General features: G+C 43.6%; 1 long non-coding RNA gene across 1 annotated transcript in view; it reads left to right on the forward strand.

Annotated features, from left to right (window-relative positions):
* Positions 1-1,047: 1,047 nt before the first annotated feature.
* Positions 1,048-23,205, forward strand: part of LOC137632007 (uncharacterized) — a 51,873-nt gene continuing 29,715 nt past the window's right edge. Inside the window, exon 1 of the long non-coding RNA XR_011041994.1 lies at positions 1,048-1,124. This is a non-coding gene — a long non-coding RNA (uncharacterized lncRNA). The remainder of the gene's footprint in view (positions 1,125-23,205) is intronic.

Below are 23,205 nucleotides of genomic sequence, written 5' to 3' on the forward strand. Positions count from 1 at the left end.
TAAGAATTAATTATATCTATTATCTTTCATTTTTCAAATGAATGATTAGGAGACTTTTATGCATTCTTGCTAGTTATCTATCCAGTCCAAAAATATCTGGAACGAGTTGCTTTACCAGTATTTTAAGTGAGACAATGCTTTTCATGGCAGACTAGTTATCATTTTCTAGGCTACGAAATATAATGACAATGATGTTTTTTGTCGATACCCTCTAATTGTAATAATAACCGTATAGCAAACAAACCTCTTTAAAGAATGTATCGTTGATATTTCAAATTTTCTCTTTGTAAGTACTCTATTGAAGAATGATTAAGTAACGCTGCTTTATAAGTCCATTAATTTGAAAGAAGAACTTATGATATACACCTGCATGTAGTAAATTTTAATCCAAATCGCACTAATGCTATAAATATGTTTCGGAATTTTACATTCAAGTTTTGTTATGGATAGTTATTGAAGGTACTTTTTTCATAGTAGGAAGGCTTTTTTACTACTATATAGGTAAGCAAATTTTACCTTTTTTGTTTGTTATAATGGTTATAACTGGTTGTGAGACGTAATTGCTGTCTCAGATACATTACAATCAAATTATAGTGATTTATCAAAAGTCAATCAGCATTATAAAATATCTTATTAATTTCCCTGGTCATATATTTCCAAAGAGGGATAGATTTTTATTTAGTAGAATTAGAATTATTGGGCCTAATTCTGTCACAGACAGTAAAGGCATCGCGGGATATGTAGCCTACTCTGTTAAAAGGTAGATATTACATTTTCATTCTACAAAACTAGTTAAAAATGCATATATGGTAAAGTGTAACCGAAATAAATGTGTACGGATGATGTTTTAGAAACCAGCGCTATCACGTACAAATTACAACTTAACTAAATGCATGAAATTTCCAAAGTTTTGAAATATTCTTTTACTCTCTTCTTTGTCAATAGATGGCAGTGTTTATTCTATAACTTAACTCCCCAGTAAAGTGTCCTGGCCGTGTATTTCGAGATCCTTGCTCACCCCCCCCCCCCCTTCCCCCCACACTGTCAGTCGAGAATCATAGAGCGTCAGGACAACAACTCGCTCTGTAACGCCTGACTGATTCTGAAAGGTATACGAAGGGCAGGTGGGTTTCAAAGATTTAATAAATCTTAATCCGTGTTTTTGGTAATACAGTATACTGTGAGTGTGTTTTATCGAAGTTTTTCTGTAAATTTGAGTTTTGATAAGAATGGTTATATTCTACCATACAGTATTTGTTTCATTGCTGTAGCGTCGTTTATATGTGTGCGTGGTTTTCATCACAAGGCGATTCGGTGGTTGTTCATTATTATTTATGGTATTGGATTGAATTACTTTTACACTGTGAAGCTTATGCATATGTGTACTGATAACGTGGTTCATGTATGGGTTCGTGAAGGGTGTATTTAATGCTCCATATGCCATAATCCTTCCAACTGGTTCGTTTTTATCAATTAAAAACGCATGCATGCCGCTGGTGTATAGTGAATAAATGCAGAAAAAGAAAACTTAATACTGATCCATCAGTGGACTGCACATTTTTCAAGTTAAGTGAAGTCAATAGTCGGTCAGCCGATTGTGCTTATAGTGGTTCATAGTAAATGCAAGTCTTGCAAAAAGCATATCTATATGCTAGAAAATGGGCAAATGAAAATGTCCACGTGTAAGTTTTCAATGAACTGGCTAGGTTTATAACTCCTTCGATCTTGGTTGCTGGTACGATAGACTTTTCCAATGTGGAAAAATTTTAAGAACAATTTTAAATTTACTTTGAAACTCATTTTGCATTGATATGAAGATAGGCTAAATTCTTCTCTCCAGAGATTTTTTTTTTTTTTTTATAAAAACCGAACTATGAATGCGTCTACGTTTTTCATTGATAGGGTAGTCTTTACACTCAACGACGCACTGTAAGTACAAACCCACACATAACTCGTACAATATTTAAAAGGAACAAAATTGAACTTTATATTGAACCAAAGCTTCAGAGCTCTACCGTCTTGGTTTCATTTTAACTGGGTAAGTGTTTTTTATTTCCAATCCAAATAGCCTGAACTTTAAATTACGAATTAAATGTAATACTGTTCAAAGTTCGTGGACCTTTTGCTTAATATCAAATTGAATTTTATTTGCTCTAAACTAATTTGTCTGCTAATTCTGTGTGTCTGCCCGTCTCCATGGGGGATCCATTGCTCAAGGCGCTTGTTTTGGTTTAGATTGTATCGACTGTTTGCTAGTCCAGGTGAGTGTGTATGGCAGAGGTGTATTTTGAGGGATAACCGGAGTAAAAGGGAGTAAATTGAATACAACCTTCTTGAATTTTTAAGGGAGGGCATTATGTGGCTTTTGACTAGGATAATCTGAATAGGGTGTGTTGGTCTAAGCTATTATCTATAATTTTGGGGGTATTATTGTACTGTATTACAGGGTAATGTAACATACTTAAAACTTTACCTAATCTTGAGTGTAAGCCTACAATGGCTGTTATCATTTGTAGTTGCGCAGCTTAACGTTTGATATTTGACCGGAAGTAGGTGTATCGCAAGGGTATTAGAAAAAGCCAAACCTCTATTTTATCGCAAGTGTTAATGACGAGGTAACATGTTGGCGGCAGGCAACAAAACGGATTTTGAGCGAAGCGAAAAATCTATTTTAGGGTGAGGTAGCCATGTCGTCGTGATGGAAGTTCCTTCGAAGGTAGCTTCCTAGGTATATTTGACCTACAGTGATATATCCCAGAGAATTTACCAAAGTTATCCAGAATTCTAACTCCTGGAGCGAATATCCCTTAGAATTTTACGCAGGGATATCGCGTAATATCAGAGGACATATTCTTGACAAGTCTCATGGCTATCTACGCCCCCAATAGAGCTTTCACTTCGAGGGGAAAGAGAGGCAAGATTAAGGAGTGTCGTTACGGAGACATCGCTCTTGACGCTCCCTACTGCTCTGCAAATAGTGCGCTAATCCGCCACCGCGAGGTGCCACCGTCATTCTTTGTAGCTTTTTAGGTGTTGCAGATAGAGTACCATAGGGAGGGATTCATTATCCTTTTGTCCCAAAAGAGGGTGGGTCCATCAGGACGACATGGCTACCTCACTCAAAAATAGATTTTTCGCTTCGCTCAAAATACGTTTTTTGGGCTTAGGCCATGTCGTCGTGATGGAAGTGTACCAGAGCAGTAATGTACCTGTGGATTTTCAATAGTGCCGTTCATCTCGAGCTAAATCTTTCCTCTTCGGTCTTTAAACCTAGAGAAACTTGATGTTACCGTTATACATCAATCAGCTGATCATGAAATATGTCAGTGCTTCCTGCCCCCTACAGGGAAGAGTCTGGGTAGACTCGAGGAAAAAACCCGAGGATTGTGAGTTCAAGGAACAATCTAGCAAACAGTTTGTATATTAGTGTCAACATATACGTAAAGCATAGTCTGTACTAGGATGGTATTGGATTGGGCAGGTTACTGTACCTCCCGGGTCTGTCGATGAAGAGACGGACAGGTTTATGTACGTGTAGGAAACTTTAAACAGTAAAATGAACAGTCTAGTACAACAAGATCTTACCTGTTTTCCTGGAACACAATGAATCTTAGTTCTGGTATTTACTTAAATATCAAAAAGAGTCAAGGATGCTCTGACTTATACATACAATGAAATATTTGGGGCGAAAGAGACGCAAATACAGTATTCGTTCTAGTGTTTATTACAAAAATAGAAATCATGGTTGTAAACAATTACAATGTATGCTGAATAATTCTGCATAAGAGCATAAACAGTAATAACAGGAATAATAGGGTTTACTTGAAAAGGAAAACATTAGCCACTCTAAGGGAAATATGAAATTTCACTATACATTCTGTTGTTACTAGGAATACTGTGCATATAAGAATGCCTGGCACTTGTCAGCTTATTATGCTTAATGTCACCTGTGTTGGGAGAACAGTCTATAGTGTTATCACATAAACACAAAACTCAACGTGATATGTCTTACAAGTATCATGTACACCCTTCACTATAAGTCCCGAATAGTGCACTGTTCTTTGCAGTAATCAAGCGGCGGGTTTTATTACACTGCCCGCCGCCACCACCTGAAATTTAATTTCTTGTAATTGCTTCGCGTAGTGCTTGAAGAAGACCCTCGAGGACTTCCATCCAGTATAAGCACGAAGACTTTCACACGACATCGTTTGGAAGGAATTCAGAGACGAGGCAACTTTCCTCGGATCATGACCTGCGGGTGTACTGTCTAGATCTGCTCTGCGAATGAAGTAGGTGATTTTCGCCCTAATCTGTTTCAAGGATAACGTTGAACCGGAAGTCTCTCCCCTGAAAAGCTGACCTCCCTTAAAGTCTGAAGTTCTACGAAGATAGACCTTTAGGCATTCCACTGGGCAGAGGGATGCTTCTTCCTTCAGAGGGCAGATTCTCCAGGGACCCCATCTCTTATTGGGCAGCTCGTTCTTGGCGAGAAACGTCGGGTCCGGAAAGAGGTTCAGTTCTCTATTGTCTGTGTACTGAATGTGGCCATCATCCCTCGAGAAGGCCACTATTTCGCTAACTCTGGCTCCCGAGGCTAGTGCAATTAAGAATATCACCTGAGTCAAGTCTTTCAGCGAGCAATCCTCATTGTTCAGGGTTGATGCTAAATGAAGAACTTTGTCCAAAGACCATGAAATGGGCTTAGGAGGAGCTGTGGGCCGAAGTTTTACGCAGGCTTTAGGGATCTTGTTGAAGATTTCGTTCGAAAAGTCTACCTGGAAGGCGTAAAGTATTGGTCTGGCCAGGACGGATTTACATGTAGTAATCGTATTGGCTGCTAAACCTTGTTCATGAAGATGGATGAAGAAGGACAAACAGAAGTCCGTAGAAATCTCCTTAGGTTTCTTCGCCTTGACAAAGGCCACCCATTTCTTCCAGGAAGACTCGTATTGTCTTCTTGTTGACTTTGACTTGTATTCTTCTAGGAAGTTGATACTGTCCATAGAAATCCCAAACCGTTTCTTGACCGCTAAGGCGAAAAAATCATGAGATGAAGGTTCTGGGTTTTCACTGATGATGCTGAGACGGTCAATTTCTGCACTTGCTGAGTCAGAACTGGGTCCGGCAACGGGATCAGTTTCAGGTGTAGTTCCGTTACCAGGGGGAACCAAACGCTGTTGGGCCACTTGTGGGCCACTATTGCTGCCGTCCCCCGAAAGGATCTCAGTTTGTCGAGGACTTTCAGCAGAAGGTTGGTTGGAGGGAATAGGTAGATCTTGGACCATCTGTTCCAATCTATGGACATTGCATCCGTTGCTTCTGCTAGAGGATCCTTGTACAGGGCTACATACCGGGGTAGCTTCGTGTTGTCGCTCGTTGCGAAGAGGTCTATCTGCAGTCCTGGGACTTTGCGTAAGATGAAGGAGAACGATCTTGCGTCTAGGGACCATTCTGATTCTATCGGTTTAGTCCTGGATAGAGCGTCCGCGGTCACATTGCGGAACCCTTGAAGGTGGACTGCTGACAAGTGCCATCTCTTCTTCTCCGCTAGGCAGAGGATGGCTAGTATCACTTGATTTATGTGAGGCGATCTCGAGCCCTGTCGATTTAGGCATCTCATTATGACTTCGCTGTCTAGAACCAGACGGATGTGGATTGAGCAGCGGAGTTTGTTTCTTTAGGGAAAGAAAAACTGCCATGGCTTCCAGAAAGTTGATGTGGAAGGTTTTGAAGAGGGGAGACCAGGTTCCTTGGACTTTCCGATGATGAGAGTGACCTCCCCACCTTTCTTTCGAGGCATCCGTGTGAACGGTGACTGACGGTGGAGGTGGTTGTAAGGGAACCTGGTTCTTTAGGTTCTTGGCCTCCGACCATGGCTTGAGTAGGGATCGCAGATGATTTGGTATCGGTCTTTTTAGATCTCTTCGAGCGTTTGATGCGTATTTTCTCCAGACTCCTGATGCATCTTTTAATTGTGCTCTCAATACTGGATCTGTCACTTAGGCGAACTGGAGAGACCCCAACACACTCTCCTGTTGTCGTCTTGACATCCTTGCGGACCGAAGAAGGCTTCTGACAGATCCTGCTAGCTCTTTCCTTTTCTTTGATGGAATGGAAAGGCAGTGCGACTGCAAGTTCCAGTGGACGCCCAGCCTCTGAAACTTCTGAGCTGGAGACAGTCGGGATTTTTCCAAGTTGATCTTGAATCCTAATTGTTCCAGGAACTGGATCACTTCCTTGGAGGCTTGCCTGCACTCTCCTTCGGATGCTGCCCACACCAGCCAGTCGTCCAGGTAGGCTACCACCTGGATTCCCTTTAGGCATTGTTGATGAATGACTGCATTCGCAAGCTTGGTGAATACCCTTGGAGCTATGTTTAGTCCGAAGGGCATAGCTCTGAAGACATACTGTCGTCTTTGTAGTTTGAATCCCAGGTAGGGGGAAACTTGACGGCTGATCGGAACGTGCCAGTACGCATCCGTCATGTCTATGGAAACTGTGTATGCCCGTTTGGGCAACAGGGTCCTGATATGTTGAAGCTTCAGCATTTTGAACTTGTAGTTCACTCTGAACTTGCTGAGTAGTGACAAGTCCAGAATTACTCTGAGCTTTTCCGAGTCCTTCTTCAGAACACAAAATAGCCTTCCTTGGAATCTGACAGACTTCGCTTTCCGTATAACTCTTTTGCTCAAGAGTTCCTGAACATATTCTTCCAATAAGGGGGTTGAGTGTTGGAAGAATTGAGGGAAGGTTGGTAGAGTTGAGCTCCAACTCCACCCTAGTCTGTTCTTGATTAGACTGTGGGCCCACGGATCGAAGGTCCAACGATCCCGGAAGTAGAAGAGTCTCCCTCCTACCAGTAGCATCTCACTTTGAGTGCTGGAAGGAGGATTTACCTCCTTGGCCACGTCCACCCCTGTTGCCCCTACCTCTGGAGGGGCATCTGGAGGAACCTCGAAAGGATCCTCGAGACTTCGGCCGAAAGGTCGTAGACTGACTTTCAAACACTGGGGTGAACACTGGTGACTGAAAGGTAGTGGGTGATTGTGCCACCGTCTGGGACACAGTGGCCACGGGAAGCTGTTGTTGTTGCTTAGGCCAAGAGGGCACTTTAGGTCGTTTTGGTCTATTCTTCGGCTGGGGACCCTCGTCAGCTGAAGATTTCCTTTTGGAGGACAAGCCCCATTTGGAAAGAAGGTTTCTATTTTCAGTGGCGGCTTTGTCCACGACCTCTTTGACCACTTCACTTGGGAAGAGGTCTTCTCCCCACATGTTAGAAGCTATCAGCTTCCTTGGTTCGTGTCTCACCGCAGCCGAGGCGAACACGAACTCTCTGCAAGCCCTTTGGGCTTTAATAAAGTTGTACAGGTCTTTAGTTACTGTCGCCAGATGGGCTTTGGCGAAGACCATGTACATGTCCGGGGTATCTGGGATGCTTTCCATTGTCTCCAGGCCAGTCTGCAGAGACAAGGAAGTGGCTAAGCGTTCTTTCGTCTCCTGTTCCCTACGCAGGAGAAAGTCTGACAGCTTGGGCTGTCGTCCGGCAATATCTGCCTCTAGCTTCCCGACTGTGAAGGTGTTGTGTACATCCTTCCAGTCCGCATCGTCTGATGGGAAGGCAAGGGAGAAGGGTCTACACTCCTCCAGTGTAGGGCACGGTTTCCCTGCCTCAACTGCCTTTAAGGCTGCCTTGAGCCCTGTGTCCATAAAGGGAAAGGCGCATTTAGGATCAACAATGAAGGACGGGTGCTTCTTGCTGAGAGCCGGCAACTTAGAGCTAGTATAGGCCCTCTCTTTTAAGGTGGTGGTATATAAGGCCTGAGCCTTAGAGAGTTCAAGACAATAGTTTCCTTCGGCTGTGTTTCCTCTCTGGATGCAGGTTCCATCCTGAGATGGACATAGCAATCCGGGTAGGCCCCTTTGCTGGGCCAGAACTCAATTTCCTCTACTGGGACAGTGCCCAGTTTTTCTGAGAGGAAGATCTTCCCGCCCGACATGGGCATGTGCTCTGCGTACCTCCATGGGTTAACGTCGGAGAAGGCAGGGAGATCCTTAACGTTTAGCTTCTTCGGGGCCAACCGTGTCGCAACTAGCTGATGCATCTCAGTCCGAAGAGAGGCCTCCTTCTCGGACGATTTCTTTTGAATGTCCTGCACCATGGACAGCAACGAGTGCAACGTACTCGTGATCGAATCTAGTTGGGGTGCAGTGGAGGAGGTCAAAGGCACCGGCCCATTCACTGTGGCCGATGATACCGAAATCGTTTCGGCTTTCTCAGTTTCCGTCTCAGGTGGAACGTCATCCACCTGATCCAACTCCTCCATTAGGAGATTGTTCTCGGTCTCCTCTGAGACAACTAACATGTTGTCTTCTAGTTGGATGCTCTCCAAGGCATCCGAAACTTTATATTCTACCGGAATCTGAACCAGGGGAATCTCAGGTTGAGCGTGGGGAATAACTGCATCCGAAGATGCCCTAGGGAAAAGACAAGCCCTCATCTTTTCATTAGGAAGGTATGGGCCAGAAGTATTCTTCTGGAAACCCCTGACCCATTTACGCAGCTTTTACCTTGCTGCGTTCTTTGACTCAGTGGACTTTTGGTCATAAAAAGCCTCTCTTACCAGTTTTTCACAAACGGCACATACCTGCGGGTCCCAATACTTGAGAGCCCCCTTGGTGACTGTGCAGCGAGCATGGGCCCTGCACATGTCGTGGCCGCAGAAGTTCCTAATGCGAACCCTGCAGAAACTATTCCCGCACTCGCGATGCTCCTCCTGTAAAGAAAGGAAAAGTCTATAAGTATTCGGTGAAATTCTCAAATTTCAACATACATATAATATTTTATATTAGCTTGGATAGGGTAAGCTATAAATAGGAAAGACGCCTACATGTGTCTCCTGTCCAGCCAATTGCTATGACCTCCTCCAATATTGAAAGTAGAATTCTTAAGAATTTTCAGAGGAAGATGATATCCTATGATATATAGTGTCTCAACACAATCTTCCAGTTTCAATATTGGGGATTAAGGACAATAATGGCTCATAACCATTAAGGGAAGAGAGAATCGCTCTCTTATATGTGATAGTCTCACAATAGGCTGCCCATAAAGCACCTTGTAGGTTGGAAAAACTTTGGGCTACAGCACTGACTGTTAGGTAACAAGTTGCCAGTCCTGTCAGGTCTTCCGGCACTTGCCGGCCTATTCTGGGCTATTGAAGGTAATTATTGTCTTCATAAAATTGTGTGATAGGCCACCGGCCGGCAGTAGCTCTGCCAACTGCCGGCGGTTCTGCCGGCCAGCAACCGAGGATCCTTCCGTCAAGGGGACCCAGCGGCAGTCGGCAGCAGATGACCAGGTATGGTCAGCCGGCAGTCGGTCCCCGAATGTCCAATGTCTGTGGGTTGTCGGTCAGCTATGTTCACAACAAGCGGCGGCAGAGCAACTGCCGGCCGGCAGGCAATGGACATGGCCCAGTATGAAAGTATGAGAGAAAGAGAGGATAGAGGAAGGTAAGGCCTCAGCCTTGCCGGCCTGCATCCAGAATGAGGGTTCAAGTGGAAGGGGGAATTAATTTCGGGCTTCCACCCAACCATATCCCAGTAGGCTATGGAAGGCAGTCCAAGGGAGAACTGAAGAATATGAGGGTACCCACCGGCAGACGGGGAACCTCAGGCCAGTCCTACAAGAACCCTAGGGTCAATGTAGAACGATGGCCAGGAGGGTGTTGGATCATTCAACACGAAAGAGATAGCGGGGAGGGGGTAGGTGTCCTATAGGTAAGGTAATGCCCTAAGGCACTACCTAACCTAAAAGGAATCTGGTCTCATGAAGTAACCTCAGGTAGGAGAAATCATTTCCCCAGGTTGGGTTAGTCAAGGGAGAGGATGTCCATAGGACACCATCTCACGGGAGAGCAGAATCTCGTATTTGAGACCCTAGGCAGTGAAGAAATCCTTTCTTCGGACTAGGGTCTACCAGCACAGGACTGTCTGCTAGGCCAGGGAAGGGGGAATTGTCATACAAAGACCCCCAAAGTATGGCCTAGGGAGGTCTAGCCTCCTGAAAGAGCAGCTTAACCTGACATGGGAAATCATTTCACCAAGACAGGGAGATGCCTAACACAGACTGATACTCTGATGTCCTGTCCTAAACTCAAAACCGACTCAGTGGTTAGGAGAAAGAAAATGGAACGTCTCAGTAAAACTTTGCCAGAACTCTGTTCACAGCAAAGAAAACTGAGAAAAGCCTAGGCTAATCAGAGGGAAGGGGAATTGCTCTTAAATCTCCTAGGAGATTGGTATCAGCTTAAAAGGTATAGGAAGTGTCTGTCTCCCCTTAAAAGGCAATACAAGAGCAATGGGGACATGTATGAAAGTATACTAAAGCCCCTAGGCTAGTAGTCTAGGAGCATTGAGAATCGTTCACCGAAACTCTGTATACTATCTTGGAAGAGGAAAGCATAATTAATATCATAAATATGTAAAATATTGCATGTGCTTCTATAAAACTTTACCAGGAAGGTTATATCATGCATGAAGTGTGTAGGTACCTAGGCTAGGAAGCCTAGCACTCGTGAGGCTCGAACATAAATAGCCAAATCCACGACAACAATGACATAATATAAGAATCCCTAGCTAAATATCTAAATAGCTAAAGTTATTAAAGCGTGAAAATACCGGGAAAGGGTTGTTCTGGCTAACTAAATGAACAGAAAGAACGACCGCGTCTGTGACGCCATCCGGCGAGAGCAGAATCTCGTATTGGAGACCCTAGGCAGTGAAGAAATCCTTTCTTCGGACTTGGGTCTACCAGCACAGGACTGTCTGCTAGGCCAGGGAAGGGGGAATTGTCATACAAAGACCCCCAAAGTATGGCCTAGGGAGGTCTAGCCTCCTGAAAGAGCAGCTTAACCTGACATGGGAAATCATTTCACCAAGACAGGGAGATGCCTAACACAGACTGATACTCTGATGTCCTGTCCTAAACTCAAAACCGACTCAGTGGTTAGGAGAAAGAAAATGGAACGTCTCAGTAAAACTTTGCCAGAACTCTGTTCACAGCAAAGAAAACTGAGAAAAGCCTAGGCTAATCAGAGGGAAGGGGAATTGCTCTTAAATCTCCTAGGAGATTGGTATCAGCTTAAAAGGTATAGGAAGTGTCTGTCTCCCCTTAAAAGGCAATACAAGAGCAATGGGGACATGTATGAAAGTATACTAAAGCCCCTAGGCTAGTAGCCTAGGAGCATTGAGAATCGTTCACCGAAACTCTGTATACTATCTTGGAAGAGGAAAGCATAATTAATATCATAAATGTGTAAAATATTGCATGTGCTTCTATAAAACTTTACCAGGAAGGTTATATCATGCATGAAGTGTGTAGGTGCCTAGGCTAGGAAGCCTAGCACTCGTGAGGCTCGAACATAAATAGCCAAATCCACGACAACAATGACATAATATAAGAATCCCTAGCTAAATATCTAAATAGCTAAAGTTATTAAAGTGTAAAAATACCGGGAAAGGGTTGTTCTGGCTAACTAAATGAACAGAAAGAACGACCGCGTCTGTGACGCCATCCGGCTGGCAACAGCTCTTGTTACGTTAATTACGATCTTAATCGAAAAGCAAAACTGGCAAGAGCTTACATTTACACAAGATAAAGATACTACTTAACTTTCCAGAAGCTGATGAGGCTGGGGAAGACATCATAGCGTCCAAAACAATCCAAAATAGCACGAGAGAACAGGGAAAACACCGGTCAAGCGAAGCTACGATAGAAAGAATGATGGTGGCGCCTCGCGGTGGCGGATTGGTGCACTATTTGCAGAGCAGTAGGGAGCGTCGAGAGCGATGTCTCTGTAACGACTCACCTTATTCTTGCCTCTCTTTCCCCTCGAAGTGAAAGCTCTATTGGGGGCGTAGATAGCCTTGAGACTTGTCAAGAATACGTTCTCTGATATTACACGATATCCCTGCGTAAAATTTTAAGGGATATTCGCTCCAGGAGTTAGAATTCTGGATACCTTTGGTAAATTCTCTGGGATATATCACTGTAGGTCAAATATACCTAGGAAGCTACCTTCGAAGGAACTTCCATCACGACGACATGGCCTAAGCCCAAAAATTTCCGTTTAATTTGGCATGTGAGCAATCGATATTTTCATAACGTAGAGCTACTAATAAGCTTTTTGTAGTTGACAAAGTATTTGGTTACCATAAAGGTGCTAATTTTGCCCCCCTTTTTTTTTTTTTTTTTTTTTTTTTTTTTTTTTGTTAGAAAGATTAGCATAGATGCACTGTCGAAGCAGGAGTGTGTTTTAGATTTGGTAAGAATTTTTAAACAATTTTTCATGTGTGAATGGACTAAGGTTTCCTGTCTTGTTTAAATTTAAAGTTTCTGTAAACTGATGGGTGTTTTTTTAAAGTAGAACCTCGGTTTACGAATTTAATTCGTTCCTAATGCGAACTCTTAGACCGAAAAATTCGTATCGCGAAACGAATTTCCCCATAAGAATGTTATAAAATCGAAATAATTAGTTCAACCCATCTACAAAAACCAATTTTCACAAATTTTTCCTTACACATACAGTACTCTACACAAAATTATTAAAATATTGCAGTCATTTAATAATGAAAATATGGATATGCATGCACAGTAAACCTGAACTTTACCTTAGAGGAGTGTCGCTGCTGGCTTGATGGAGACGAGAGGAGGGGAAGGAGGAGGAGGGGGTTACTGCTTGGAGGGAGAATCTCCCTCCATGAGAACTTCAGGAACGTTGACTGGAGTTCTCTCGCGAGAATAGCGTTCACTATCACTGGTTTTGCGTTTGCGAGACTCTTGGTCGTCGTCTTTCACAGTTCTTTTCTCCCCCTTCACAAGATATTTTTCAATAGACACCTGCTTTTGTCTGTTCTTTAAAATTTTATAGAAGTGACCCACCCCATTATCGACTAATAAATTTATTGCACGGTCTGTTTCAGCCTTATTCGGGACATTTTCCTCAAGAAAACTTTTCACGTCTTCCCACTTCTTTAAAAAATCTTTTATCTCACTCGAAGACAGTGATTTTGCAGTGCCTCCCTCCTCCTCAGATGAGATTTCCTCTATTACCTCTCTTTGCTGCTGCTCGTGCAGGTCCTTCAGCTCCTCGGTGGTCAGCTGCTCCTTATGCTCCTGCAGGAGGTCGTCGATGTCATCCGTGTCCACCTCCAGCCCCATTGCCTTGCCCAAGGACACAATATCCTCGTCAACTGCTTCCTCCTGGTTGGGTTCGAACCCCTCAAAATCCCGTTCTGCAACGGCGTCGGGCCACAGTTTCTTCCAGGCGGAATTGAGGGTTCTCCTGGTGACTCCTTGCCAGGCTTTATCAATTAAAGTCAGGCAGTTGTAGATGGAGTAGTGATCCTTCCAAAACTCTCTGAGGGTAAGGTTGGTGCCCTCTGTTACTTCAAAGCAGCGCTGGAACATAGCTTTGGTATAAAGTTTTTTAAAATTTGAGATCACTTGCTGATCCATGGGCTGGAGTATTGGAGTGGTGTTGGGGGGTAGGAACTTCACCTTAATGAACTTATATTCCTCCGCTATGTCCTCTTCAATGGCTGGAGGATGGGCAGGAGCATTGTCCATTAACAGCAAGGCTTTGAGTGGGAGGTCCTTCTCCAGGAGGTATCTCTTGACTTCGGGACCAAAAACCTTGTTCATCCACTCAACGAAGAAGATCCTTGTCACCCAAGCCTTCGTATTAGAACGCCACATGACGTGCAACTTTTTCTTCTGCACATTGTTCTTCTTGAAGGCTCGTGGATTCTCCGAGTGATACACCAGGAGAGGTTTAATTTTGCAATCCCCACTGGCGTTGGAACAGAACAGCAGGGTTAGACGGTCTTTCATGGGCTTATGGCCAGGAAGGGCCTTTTCTTCTGCCGTGATATAGGTCCTCCTGGGCATTTTCTTCCAAAAGAGGCCTGTCTCATCGCAATTAGACACCTGTTGGGAAACGTAGTCCTCGGAGTCCACGAGACTTTTGAACTCTTTCACAAAAGACTCTGCTGCCTTCGTATCGGCGCTGGCCCCCTCGCCATGCCGAACAACACTATGGATACCCGTTCTCTTCTTGAATTTTTCAAACCAACCACGGCTTGCCTTAAAACTTTGTTTTTCTGCTGATGTGCCTGGCTCACTTCTCACCAAGTCCTCGTAAATGGTTCTTGCCTTCTCGCAAATCATGTTCTCATTTACTGAATCTCCTGCGAGCTGCTTTTCATTTAACCACACCATTAATAAATTTTCTACGTCATCAAGAATAGGTGGCCGTTGTTTTGACAACGACGATACACCTTTAGCTACTTTAGCGGCCTTTATTTCTTCTTTTTTCTTTAATATTGTGCATATCGTCGACTGCGAGCGATTGAAAAAACTAGCAATGTCTTTCACACGCATGCCTTGGTCATGCTTCTCGATGATCTCCTTCTTCATCTCGATCGTTATCATCAGCTTCTTCTTACTGCTTTCCTTCTTCGACATCTTAGGAGCCATTGTCTATCACAATAATACACAGTACAGTACTGTAATCACAAATGAATGAAAATAAAACAAATCACAAACCACGTGTAAAAATCACAAAGAAATCGTCCACGAATTCACTAAGTATGTATGCTATCGAGACGGCGGATACTGAGATAATGAACGAGTGAAGGGGGTAATAAAGGGGATTAGGGGGTGGTAGGTATGCGTGGGAGGAGTCACGTGACTCCATTGTGAGATGCTGTCGTTAAGTTATTTCCATGAAAAATGCGATCAGGAAGCGCGGCGTTAACACTTTTCCACAAAAAACGGCGCGTGGGAGGGAAATTTAAATTCGTTAACCGATACAATATTCGTTAACCGAGACGAATTTTTCAGAGAAAGTCACTTCGTTAACCGAAAAATTCGTAAGCGGAGTCGTTCGTAAACCGAGGTTCTACTGTATTTGGTAACCCTTTACCTATCAAGGTTATTTCCTTTGGTATTTCAAATGGCTGTTTTGTGGTGATGGTATAATTGCTTCTTACATGGCCAGTTTCATTGGTTTGTTGGGTATAATTGTTTAGTACAGTATTCAATGTCCTCGACTGTAGGATGTATAGGATTGCAAGATTGGAATGATACTCAATGTTTGGTGATGAATATTACTGGAAAGTCGCGTCTTGTACGAGAGCCAGATACAGACTGATTGCATGTGGCACTGTAGTTTATGAGTGAGGAATATAGATTTACTTTCATTATAATCTTGCATCTCCCCCAAGATTTTCTTAAAAGTATGAGCATATACCTAAAATGGCTAATATTTAAATGAAAATTTTGTATGTAAACTGTATTACATCAATCAAATAGCAACCAACCCAATAAAAAATTATATATGCAGAATATTGTATAATGAATGGTAATCACTGTTTTTGTTAGAAAAATAATTGAACATAGTAGCAGCAAAATGAAAATTTTAAAATTAAAATAATTATTCACATGGTTGTTGCTGGTAAAATTATAGAATGGTACAATGAACAGTTTGTAGAAAATAAGACTGGTCTGAAATGTATTTTGTTGTGTTTTGGATGTTTTTAACAATGATTCTTGGTGGAAATCCATAGTTTTGAATTATGGTGGGTCTATAAACCAACCAGAACTGAAAAACTAGGGTATTGCACTAGGTACCTTCATTAATGAGGTTCTAAATACATTGAAATATAGTGTAATTGTCTAATTGTTATTTAAATTAACTGTTTGTAAGTTTTCTGTCATCGTAACAAAAAGAAGTTACCGCAATTAGTAATGTGACACTGTCAAAACACTGAGCTTTTGTTTGCCAGGACTTTTCATTTTTAATGGCGTCGCTCGTACTTCATAGCAGTGCTCGTTTTACAAATACCTTCTTACTTCATTTAGCTAATAATTTATTGGTTTTGCTTTTGTCATATGCTCGCTTCACTCATGATGAAAGATTATCCCGCTGCTCCTATGTTCTGGCAAGTGACTGTTTCGTTACGTGCATTAGCCCTGTAGGCTAGTATTTTGCCGTTCGTTATTAATTATACAAACTAAAGGTTGAATACACACTTAATAAAGGGGCGAGTAGTAGCTTTGCGCTCCAGCATCTGTTCCAAGGACTAGGCTTCCGATGATGTGCTATGACAAGAGGAGCAAAACTTGTATTTTTTATTAAAATCTGTAACTTTTTTAATAGAGGTTTGTTTCCATACTAACAAACATTCTGTTATTTATGTGAATTATCTTTCAGCGTAGCTAGAAGGTAGCCATTAGACTTTAATTGTGAGGTGGCAACCCTGCTTGAGCCGGTGGGCTAGGGCTGGGGGGGGGGGGGGGGTCACCAGCCGCCTCTATACTGTATACAGTATACTTTCACAGCAGTGAGAGACATCACTTTTTCTTTTGGCTTGTTTGAGATCGGACGTGTCCTCTCTCTCCCTAACTGTCATTGAACTTTTGATTTTGCTTTCTCTTTTTCAGGTGTAAGTGTTCTTTCTACAATCACCTTCATGCGAACGTGTCCAGAGCGCGAGGGTGCCGGGTGTGGTACTTTTGATGTCTTCGTTGAAGACCGACCCGCACTCCTTGTGTCCGTACAGAGGGCATTGCTTTGAGCAGGGTTCGTCTTGCGCAAAGTGTAGGGAGTGGTCTGCCTCCCCATAGGAGAAATTTGGGCAGCGCAGGAAGAAGGCAAAGCGCGATCTTTCTCCCTCAGGTGCGAAGAAAGTGCGGTCTTCTTCTTTATTCACCCCCAAATCTTTCTAAATGTCCTCGCTCACGCACTTTCAAGGGATGGTAGAGTAGAGCGCAGCCTGACTAACTCCTTGGCAACCCCCGGGTACTGGTGGGGCGGTTGTTGCTTCCCCTAGAGGAGCAACTTCTCCACCAGCCGCTGGCGAGCCATTCTCCCTTTCAGATTTGCTGCTGTGTCGTCTTCAGCGTGGTGCCAGAAAGGACTCTTCTCTGGAGCCATCGACATCTCACGCTCTGGAACTGTGCGAGGTCTATTTTTCGCCTTCTGGTCCTTCCACCCGTAGGCGAAGTGATAGCTTGCGTTCACTTCTTCAATGGCCCCCTGCTGACGACGAACCCTCTCTCCATCCTGGGACCTTGTCGTCCCCTAATCTTCAACCCTTTGTTTCTCCCCACAGGAACCCACAGGTTGCAGGTGTAGATTTTCTGGGGACTAGCGCTCCTACCACCAGCAGCGCTAAAGGACGAGCATAATTATCGCCTCTCCCTTCTGGACACTCTTCAGCTGATCTCTGTTTGCAACGATCGGAAGATCTAACGGATCGCAGATCATCACAATCAAAGTGCTTTTCTTATAGAAGGCACTCGCACTCACGAAACCGCAGGTCTCAACGCTCTCCTCGGAGGCATTCCTCTTCAAGAGGACAAGCAAAGTCTAGATCTAGATCCAGACGCTTGTGTTCTAGATCTTTGCAATCTGGATCACGAGAACGGCGCTCTCGAGGGAGATGCTCCTATTCATGAGGGCAGCCCTCGCACTCATGAGGACAATGCTCCTGTTCTTGAGGGGAGCGCTCGCACTGCGATGATGCACCTGTTCACGAGGGCAGCGCTCGCGAGGACGAAGCTCCTATTCACGAGGGTGGCGTTCACGCTCCCAAGGGTACCGTTTACGAGAGCGACGTTCACATTCGCAAGGCTGATGCTCTTGTTCGTGATGTTCGTGCTGTTCTTGAACGAGAGCTAAACACTCCCATTCATGAACATCTCTTTCACGATCACGAGCTGCGCTTTCACGTCCAAGGTCTTAGACGTTCCTCGTCTAGAGATAGAGTTAGGCGTACACACAGTCCATCAGCAAATAACCTCTAAACCAGAACTTCTTCCAAATGACCTCAGACAGGACTTGATAATGAGTATGACCGTGCCTCAAACAGGTGTTCACCTAAACCTCCAGTACCTTTCACAGACTAGGGAGTCTCAGCAAAGCGCCACATAAATACTTCCCACTGTGACACGTTACCCATCTAGAGTAGTTCCTACTCAGAAGCCGCCTCTGCTGACTTTGTCGGACCTAGGTATTTCCATGGGACAGCAGGAAGGTGTTAGACATTCCTCTTCCTGTGTGGTTCTTAGTGCTCCCATTGCGAGCACTTCTGCTCATGAATCGCGTCCGTTGATGTCTGAAACTCTCGATTTTGCGCGTGAATCTTGTGATTTCACGAGCAAATGGATTATTTCTGCGAGCAATTCACGAGCAGATGTCGGAACCGCAAGCAAGTGCGGTACTAACACCTTCACCTCGACCCTCAGTTTCTTCCACCTTTAGCAGAAGACCGACACCCTTTCCAGAGGGGTTCAAGGAGCCTCCTAATAGGTTCGCGAACGTACCTATTACAGTGAACTCTCGCTACTTCGCGGTTCGACCATCGCGGATTCACCACTTCGCGGATTTTTTTCATAATGCATGTATATACATATATCGCGGATTTTCCGGAAATTTCGAAAATACCGCGATGTGACCGATGGTGCGAGATAGGAGAAAGTAAGGAAAATTGAATCATGATTAATTTTCAATATAAATGAAACTTTGAAGAGCAACAAAGATATCATTTGTTAGAGATAGAGAGAGGTAAGGAATGGGAGGTAGTGAAAAGTAGCCCACAGAGAGAGAGAGAGAGAGAGAGAGAGAGAGAGAGAGAGAGAGTGAGTGAGTGTGTGTTGTTTTAAATGTAATAAACAAAAAAATTTTATAGGTTATAACACATTGGTGCTTATGTAATATCAACTGTATACTGTAGACGGTTTGAATAAGTTAAGAAATGGTATAAACGATACTTTGTTAGTGTATTCGTACACTCTCAAGAGCGGCAGCTACACGTCAGCTGATCTAATCACAGCCAAAAGTAAAACAAAAAGAAGTCAACAATACTCGATTTTTAAAACACACCCGAAATTTAAAAACAAAAGTACATGCTTTCTTAATGTGCAATTAACTATTTAAAGAGTAACAATTTTCTAGAATAAAATGATGTTTCCCTAAAAATAGTGGTTTGCTGATGAAATCGGATGCCGTATTTTTAGCAATGATTGAAATGGATGTAAACTCGGCATAATTTTTTCATTTCGTATTTAATTGACACTAAGAAAACTAATTTTAGTTTCTTCATCTATATGTAAGTATTGTATAACACGAAGAGAGAGAGAGAGAGAGAGAGAGAGAGAGAGAGAGAGAGAGAGAGATTAGCTGTTGTAATTGAATGCCGTGTTTTTGTTTCGTGAGAATTTCATCGCCACGACTATAACAACAACATACTGTACTGAACTTTACAGTATTATACAGACTACTGTAATATGATAAAGTAAAATATTTGTAATAACCTATTTTATATGAAATGGGGCTATTTTTTTTTGTTTGAAATTTACATTTACGTACGTAAAACAACTCTCTCTCTCTCTCTCTCTCTCTCTCTCTCTCTCTCTCTCTCTCTCTCTCTCTCTCTCTCTCTCTCTCTCTCTCTCTCTCTCTCTCGTAAATTGTTTTCCTGCTTTGCTATGTATGTATGATTTTATATAGATACGGTAAATAATATTTGTAATAACATATTTTCTAAAAGCTTTTACTGAAATATCATTATTTATCACTTTCATCATGCACGTTAAATGCCTTCGTTTGTTTACTGAGCGTACTTTATTACGCCGTCGTTTCAAGCGGCGTCATAAAGAAAAACATTTCATTTGGAAGTCCTAAGAAAAATTAAGTAAAACATTGGTAATAACAAAATCAACATACTGTACTGAATAATCAATATAATCGATGCAAAAACTAACCTATACACAGATGTGTAAATGTGTTTGTTTCTTCATTATGATCAGAGATAAATGTAAACAAAACATTGGTTGCCATTTTTTATCGTGCTTTTTGGCGTGTTTAGGAAACACATGATATAAAATCGCCTTTAATATTTGTGCCTGTTTTAGTTTAGGGTACTTTAGTACATGCATAAAGTGTTCTGTACATTAAAGGTTAGTTTGTTAACAGTACTACGTACAAGGGAAGGTTTTAAAAGTCTGAATATGCATGTTAATAAATAGGTAAATATGGTGTCACTGCTTCGCGGATTTTCACCTATCGCGGCCGAGTCTGGAACCTATCTACCGCGATAAACGAGGGTTCACTGTAGTCCAGACCTTCCTTCGCGTATGAAGGAACGCGTTCCTCTGCCTCAGAGGTTATCACCTCCGCCGACTGGAGCTCCTACTAGAGTTCCACCCAAAGGAGAGACTCCTAGGCAATTCCTGGGTTTACCTAGAGGATCAGAGCTTCCTCCATGGGTGAATACGTTCATCTCCACCCTCCTGAAGTCTCTGGACATGGCTCCTCTACAGTCATAACCTCCGACTGTTCCAGTCAGGGCAACCTCTAGGATCCCTTAGAACCGTCGTCGAGTTAGTCGGTTGGGAGTCGGGACCCTAGAAGGAAGTCGACGGCAGACAAAGTACGTAGATCACCTCCACCCCTATCGTGTGCTGAAAGTCCTATTCCATCTGACTCTTATATGGTCAAGTTACCTTTTATGCCAGTGAAGGTAAAGGAGGTCATCACTAACAGAAAAGAGGATGAGAGGCATAACACCGCCTCACGCCCACATCGTCCGTCCTAGGACGAGTACGGACATAGGCTCGCCTAGGGAGATCACGATCCATCCCTTTAACCCTCAAGAAATTGAAATAGTACTTCCGGACATACGTCCAGTTTCTGTACCTCCTCCAGGGGAGGAGCCTTCAGCTTTTGCTGCCAAGGCTTCGTCTAGTGCCTCCAAAACCTAGCAGGTTCCCCTCCTGAAACAGGAGGAACATCCTGTACGTAGGGAATCAAAGGACACTAAGAAAAAACCCAAGAATGCTGCGGCACGGAAAGCTAGAATGGCTGAGGCAAAGAGACAGTCCCCCTCAGGCAGGTCCTCCCAGCGATTCAGTTGATGATTCTGACCTACCCTAGACTCTGGATGCGAGTCTGGAGGATGAGAATCTTCCTAAGGTGGTCAGTCTGAACTATGGTTCTCGACGAGATATTAGAGACGCCTTCCAGGTACAGTGCAGCTCTGCCCTGGTCCAAGGGTTTGACAGCCGCCAAAAGGAAAGATATCGCTCAGATAGCTGAAACTTGTAGTTCCTTGAGGGCAGGTTACTCCTCTCGGTCCTTTACACTTCCTTTTGCTCTACAAATTAAGTATTACGAGATTGAAGGGGAACCCCATTCTACCATGACCCTCGACCCTTCGATAGTCCCAAACGAAGGGTGTACTGACTCAAACCCTCTCCTCTCTGAAGGCTTCCCTCTTGGCAGCTGAGCTCATCTCTGAACAGCAAGCTTCCTCTGTACTGTTTTCCAGTCCCGGATCCTCAAGCAATATGGCAAAATTCATTCCAACAACGGTGGGACAACATTGATGTGTACGCCTTTCCCCAGTTATGTCTGAAGAGAAGACTGGTTAACTAAACCAGTGTCCAAAGATCTAATGATGACCCTTGTAGCTCCACTATGGCATCATGCAGTGGTTTCTGGACCTCCTGTAACTTCTAGTAGATCTACTGAGAGAACTCCCTCCACGACCAGATATACTCAAACAACCACATGCGAACATCTTCCAGAAGACCGTGCAGTCGCTTTGACTTAAGGCATGGAGATTATCCAGCATCTCATCCGGATACTTGCGTAAGTCCTCAGCCTCGGTCTACCAAACAAAATGGAGATTATTCTATTGTTGGTGTCGTGGAAAGAATCTCTCCATTCGATGCCACTATTCTACTACTCCAGTGATAGCAGAGTTCCTTGTATACCTTCGGAAAGAAAAGCTCTTTTCGGTCTCTCTGGTAAAAGGCTATTGCTCAGTCTGAAGCCCAGCCTTTAACCTGAAAGAAAGAAGTGAATATATCCTCTTCACTGGAGCTTTTTTTTACTCATACAGAGTTACGAGATCACTTGCCCCCAGTCAGAGATTAGGCCTCCTCCTTGGAACGTGGTTCGCATCTTAGATCCTTAAAAGAACCTCCCTACAAACCATTACGCCATGCAACTGACCAAAATCCCACTTTGAAGATGGGGTTCTTGCTCACTTAAGCCTCGGCAAAGGGAGTCTGTGAACTTCATGGCCTCTCTTATGACATTGCCCATTCGAGGGGATGGGGGGAAGTGACACTCGACTTCATCACGGAGTTTATTGCTAAGACTCAAAATCCAGGGGTGCTGGACCATGGATTCGGGCCCTTTCAGATTGAGTGTCTCGTTCCGTAACCAATGACCCAGATCAGTTGTTACTATGCTCAGTGAAGAGTTTGAGATACTATCTTAACGCACTGCACCAACACGGCCCAGACTAAACCTCTGTTTGTTAGCTCAGGGAGAGTAAAGAGGAGCATTACCAAAAACACAGTTTCCTCCTGTGTTCACTAAGTAATTGATAGAGCCTTGCCTCCAGATCCTCCTCAGGCTTGTCGACCTAGAGCCAATGATGTCGGGAATCGGCACTTCCCTGGCATTCAAATGCAACTTTTCAGTGTTACAAGTTCAAGCGGGTGTGTGGAAGAGATAGACCACTTTCACAGCCCATTTTGTTCCAACACAGAGACTTACCTCGAAACACTTTCTTAGGAGTTACCTGGAACCTCCTCTCAAACGACCAGAGTTTTGTGTAGTCCATTATTTAAGACGTGTCCCACAGGAGACTCGATACGTTTGCTATCGGTCCTGTGGTGGCTGCTCAACAAGTGGTTTAAGATACCTCAGGATCCTTGATGGACAAGTAGCAGTTGGTTGAGGTCATTGGTTACCCGGGTTAAGACTGGGATGAATGAGAAGAATGTCTGGCTTTCCTTTCTTCATCTTCCCCTCCCTAGGGGTACAGCATCATGGGTCCCTCTGCAAGCTGGCTTCAACCTCTGCAGGTAATTATCACTTCCCTTGTGTAGCCTAGTATAAGTTATAAAATTTCTATACTGTCGACGTCCTCATCGCTTTCTGCGAGGGAGCAATGGGATAAGTCTTGTTTTCCTATATGAACTCGGAAGGTGTTCATACAACAACCTCTATTACACTGCATTGCTTAGGCTGCTAGTATGCTCACTTTGTATAAATCAGCGAGGTGTTAGTTTTCCATAGACCACACTCATATACTGTACTAGGTAAAACTTCGATCATAGACATG

This window comes from Palaemon carinicauda, chromosome 40 (genome assembly GCF_036898095.1).
Source record: "Palaemon carinicauda isolate YSFRI2023 chromosome 40, ASM3689809v2, whole genome shotgun sequence".
In the NCBI taxonomy this organism is placed as follows: Eukaryota; Metazoa; Arthropoda; class Malacostraca; order Decapoda; family Palaemonidae; genus Palaemon; species Palaemon carinicauda.